Genomic DNA, 6,070 nt, shown 5'->3' on the forward strand with positions numbered 1-6,070 from the left:
TCACGTATGATTTCTTTCATCAGTGTTTCGTAGTTCTCTGTGTAGAGATCTTTCACCTCTTTGTTTCAGTCTATCTCTAGGTATTTTCATTGTTTTGCAGTGAGAATCCAAATACCCAATACAGTCCTGAGCAAAAGAACAAATCTCGAGACATTACATTATCTAACTTCAAATTATACTACAAGACAGTAGGAACCAAAACAGCATGCTACTGGTATAAAGGTAGACACTTAGATCAATGGAACTGAATAGAGAACTTCCAAATAAAATCACATAGCTGCTGTCAAGAAAAACATACACTGGGGAAAGGGCATACTATCCAGGAAATTGTGCTGGGAAAACTGGATAACCATATGCAGAAGAATGAAACTAGATCCATATCTCTCACCATACACAAAAATTAACTCAAAATGGGTTAAAGATTTAAGTGTAAGACCTGAAATCATAAAAATTCTAGAAGAAAACATAGGATAAATTTTTCTAGACATTGGCCTAGGTAAAGAATTTATGAGTAAGACTTCAAAAGCAAATATGGCAACAGCAAAAATAAATAACTAGTACTTAATTAAACTAAAAAGTTTCTGCACAGCAAAGGAAATAATCAAGAGAGTAAAAAGACAACCTACAGAATGGGAGAAAATATTCACAAACTATATACCTGACAAAGGGCTAATATCCAGAATCTATAAAGAATTCAAACAAATCAGCAAAAAAAAAAAAAAAAAGGAACAGATTTTTCTCAAAAGAATGTAGACAAATGACCAAGAAACATAAAAAGTACTAATTATCAGGGAAATGCAAATTAAAATCACAATGAGATCACCATACCCCATCAGATTGGCCATTATTAAAAAGTCAAAACACCCTAGATGTTGGTGCAAATGCAATGAAAAGGGAACACTTATCCACTGCTAGGGGGAGTGTAAACTAGTACAACTGCTATGAAAAACAGTATGGAAACAAACACACACACCATGAGGTACTACTCAGCCTTCCTATATAATTGAGACAAAAGGATTTGGCAGTACTGCAAAGCAAAATATTTCTATAGCCAGTAGAGAATTATCTGTAACATACTATACTTATTTAAACTAAAGCACATGTGCTTAATATGCTTTTGTCTTCTCTTTTTCATTGTAGGGGAGAAAATATAATACTTGACAATATAAAGTCTCCATACACAGTCTGACATTTGCTGCATCTTTTTCTTTCCAGCTCCCAAATTTAGATAATTATTCACAGAACATTTACATCCATTTATCTACATTTTTTTCAAGATACATAGGATATCTTTTAGTCATTTTATTCATCAATTTATAACCCAAGATACAGCTCCAGTGTGTCCAGTGTATTTTGTATTTATAACACTGTATGAAGCATCTACCAGGGTTTGTCTGTCTCCAGGTATTGGCAACTATTATATTTATGTCTTATTGATATGACTACACTGACATAAACAGTAAAATATGATAACAAGAATACTTTCTATTATCCCCAAAAGGAGAGGAAAAGGTGAATGTTTTCAGTACTCTAATAAGACTAAACTAGCAAAAATCTATGTAAGGATGTTACTTTATTTTATCTCTCAGTTTTGTAATGAAGGTAAAGAAGTCATACCAAGTTGAGACTCCTACTGTCCACAATAGTTGGTCATTAAAAGTAAGGGAGAGGCCGGGCAAAGCAGTGCACACTTGTACTGTTAACACTCTGAGGCAAGAGGATCACTTGAGCCAGGAGTTTAAGACTATCCTGAGCAAGATCAAGACCTGTCTCTATAAAACCTAGAAAAGTTAGCCAGGTGTGGGGGTGAGCTCCTGTAGCCCCAGCTACCTGGGAGGCTGAGGCAGGAAGATCACTTGAGACCAGGAGTCTGATGTTGCAGTGAGCTGATGATGACACTACACCCTACCAGGAGTGAAGGAGTGAGACTTTGTCTCAAAAAGAAAAGACAGGGGCGGCACCTGTGGCTCAGTGGGTAGGATACCAACCCCATTTACTAAGGGTGGCAGGTTCGAACCTGGTCCTGGCCAGCTAAAACAGCAAAAATGACAAAAAATAAAAGCCAGCATTGTGACGGGTACCTGTAGTCCCAGCTACTTGGGAGGCTGAGGCAAGAAAATCGCTTAAGCCCAAGAGTTGGAGGTTGCTGTGAGCTGTGATGTCACAGCACCCTACTGAGGCAACAAAGTGAGACTCTGTCTCAAAAAAGAAAAAAGAAGAAGAAGAAGAAGAAGAAAAGGAAGAAAAAGAAAGGGAGAGTTGAGATGGGAAATGAAATTCAGGATAAAATTTGTTAAGGAAATGTGGGTGGGTAAGGAACACTGAGCGATGTCATTTGTCACTCATGCATTATCATGGGACAGAAAATTACAACATGATAATTTCCAAATCACACGAGGATATGAGAGATTTCTCAGTTTTACTGAGCATGAGCATGCCTTCTGAACAGTTGATACCTTACCTGGACTTGAATGCAACATTCTTCTTACTGTTGCTTCTTGGAGAAAATATTGCCAACTAATTTTTCCATTTCCAAACCGGTTATATTTAAACAATGCATGTTGAAAGAACCACAAGAAATCAAGACCAGCATTGTTCCTGCTTCACTCTTCATTTCCTCCCTCTTATCTCTTCCCTGACGCATTTATTTCTCTTTTTCCTTCAATTGCCATGTTCTAATCAATCATGAAGAAACAACACGTTTTATGCCTTACTTTGTTTCTATGCACTAATCCTATTTCTGAAAATTAAATAACTCAGTGAAAGAAAAAAAATCACAACACAAAGAAGGCAAATACCCAAATAAGTAAAATAAAAAATAACTAAAACCACAGAGTTGGTTTTAGTAATTTTCTTTTGCTGTCTAATCCTGAGAATAAAATAAATTCACCTATCTCATTTGTCCATTTGTAAAATAACTACTAGTATTTGTGTGGGTTTCTGTTTTTAAAAAAACAAAATAAACAGAATCTAAATTGAGTACTTTCCACTTACAATGCAAATAACTGTGCTTGATCCTCAGGCACATTCATGGAGCAGGTTTTCACATTCTTCCAATAAAAACACATGCCCACTGAGGCTGTAGAGACCATGGTTCTGCCAGGGCCATGTGGTTAGGAAGGGCTGGTCAGTGCTGGGACCCACTTCTTCTAATTCTATACCACAGATTCTCTTTTTATACCATGTTGCTTCTAAGAAGTGGCTATCAATCACCAAGTTTTCTCACGTTGCTGAGAGATCACTATCTATCTATCTACTTTTTAACCCACTATGCTTAGGAAAATGCATGAAAGATTCTCCTTGGGATCTGAAGTAAAAAGAGACAGGTAGGCATCTCAGCTCAAGCTGCCATAACAAAATAGCACAGACTGCGTGGCTAAAACAATAGTCATATGTTTTTTCATGATTCTGCAGGCCAGAAAGTCCAAGATCACGGTACAGTGGGATCCAGCTTCTTGGGCAGATCTTCTTTGCAGCTCGCAGATCCACCTCTTACTATATCCTGGTGACAGAAGAGTTCTGATCTCTCTCCCTCCTCTAATAAGGACACCAATCCCATCACAAGGGTCTCACCTATAGGACCTCAACTAAACCTAATCACCTCCCCAAAATCCCACCTCAATAACATCACACTGGAGTTAGGGATTCACCTTATGACTTTTGGACTTCAAACATGCAGTCCAAATAGTAGGTTTAACATAAATATATCTGCATACTAAACTACAGAACAACAACAACAACAAAAATTACCAGAATTATAAAATTTTAAGATGAACTCAGAAATCATCTTGGTCAATGTCTCTCTTTATAGAAGACAAATGAAAAAAATTAAAGCAATTTGTTCAACCATGGTCAATTTCTCATTTGTATTTTTCTCTGTCCCATTTTCCACCTACAACTTAGAAATAAATGAATTGCCAACATATACTGCCTTTCTTCTCTCCTATTAAGTCTCTCAGTTTCCAGCTACCTGACTTACACCTCTACCATTCTACTAAATTGTCTACTTAGCCAAACCCAATCTCTAAAATAACAGCCAATGAGACACTGATTTCTCCAGAAACCATCCCCTGATTCCCCAGACAAGTAGAACCAAGGCAGTGCTTAGGTCTGAGCACTCCCGAAGAGTGAGATGATGCAACCCCCCCTCAGCATAGATCATGGAAATTCTGTCGCATCCCCTCCCCACCCCCCTGTCCCACATCCAATCCCAAGCTGTATTCAGGGTCCCAGAGTGCAAACTCTAAGTTCCTGCTGCTACAGAATTACCTTAGCTCAGAAACTGTCTTGCTGAGCCTGTGGTTCTAGAATGTATCAGCTCAGACAGAGGATATAGATTTCTTCTTCAGCTTCCACTTAACACATCCCTACTCAGGCATTTGTTTAAGTAGAACATGTTAATTGGTAGTTGGGCAAGACAGGAGGATTTAGTTTGTAGCTTTAGCCAAGAGCTTAATATCAACTCTTGATAGATCTGCAACAAATCCCAGCCACTGCTGGGGGTCAGGATTGGGCTTCAGACCATGCATTCAGCACTAATCTCTCCTTCCTTCATTCTTTCCTCACAGTCCTCACTCAGCTCCCAACTGCACCCAGTCTTTTCTCCTGCTGGAAGAGTTCACTGTGTCTTTTCCTCTTTGGTTTCTACTAAATCATGTCCTCTTCTCACACTGTCACTCACCTTCCATGGAAAGACATTTCTCTTCCTGAGAGCAATTGGTCTATGCTCTGAAGAAATAAATGTTCTTCCTCATGTGGCAGCTGTGTGGTTAGGTGGTTAGGGTGGTTAGGTCATGAAGGTGGGGCCCTCCTGAATGACATTAGTGCCCTGATTAGAAGAAACACAGGAGAGTTGACCTCTCTCTCTGCCACATGAGGGCACAATGAGAAGACAGCAGTCTGTGAATTAGGAAGTTGGCCCTCATCAGACACCAAACCTGCCAGCACCTTGGCCTTAGACTTCCAGCTTCCACAGCTATGAGGGATAAATTTCTGTTATTTATAAACTTCCCAGCCTATGATATTTTCTTATAGCAGTCTGAGAGGACTTAGGAAAAGGAGAGGGTGAAGCGTCTCCTTATATGCTGCTAAAGAAGCCCTCTGATTCTCATAGGCTTGTGAACAGCAAACCTGAGCCAGCCACTTTCTCTCTTCCATGAATAAATAGCTCCCAGCAACAGTTGTCCAATTCTGGCCTCTTCTACCTTTCCAAATGACAAAGATAACACACAGTGGCACACCCTCTTCAACCAGCATCCCATTGTAGTTCACCACATGTGAGTATCTTTGCAGTCACACAACTGCCACATTCAGGAGCACCAACATCTCCCTACACCAGGCTGGTCTATACAACTGGCCACTGGCTGACCCAGCTCCAGTGCCCCATTCTTACTGTCTGCTTTGAGGACACACATGATCCCAACTGCCTCCAGTTGGGTTCTCTAGAAGTATAACAGAGACAAAATATAGCTGGATATGATTTGTTGAAGGAGTACCCTTGGGGGAAATCCCGGAAGAGGTAAGAGAGAAGTAGGATAAGGAAAGGGAAGGAAGAGAGCAAGACTGTGGTCTCAAGAAAAATCTAAACTTAGCCTGAACCCCAGAAAGGATGGTGTCCTGCATTTTAAATCCCATGCAGAGCTATCCCACCTTTGGAGCAGGAGGTTCAGGATTTGTACCCCCATAAAACTCAAACCGCAATCCTGGGAATATTGAGTGTGGAGCAATATGAATTATTACAATAGATAATCTCAGTCCTCACTAAGCTTCCACTTACTGCTAGAATCCTCTTCCTATTAGGTTGTTAATCTTCAGCAAGTTACTTACTCATTCAAACTTTAGCTTTCTTCTCTGGAAAATGAAGATATTGATTTGTATTTCAAAAAATTGTTGGCTGGGTGCAGTGGCTAACAACTATAATCCGAACAGTGTAATTCTTAGCCAAGGAAGAAGCATCACTTGAGGCCAGGATTTTAAGATCAGCCTTGACAACATAGCAAGACCTCATCTCTACAAAAAAAATTAAAAAATTAGCCAGGCATGGTGGCATGTGCCTATAGTCCCAGCTACT

This window comes from Otolemur garnettii, unplaced genomic scaffold (genome assembly GCF_000181295.1).
Source record: "Otolemur garnettii isolate 467f Iridium unplaced genomic scaffold, OtoGar3 scaffold00234, whole genome shotgun sequence".
NCBI lineage: Eukaryota > Metazoa > Chordata > Mammalia > Primates > Galagidae > Otolemur > Otolemur garnettii.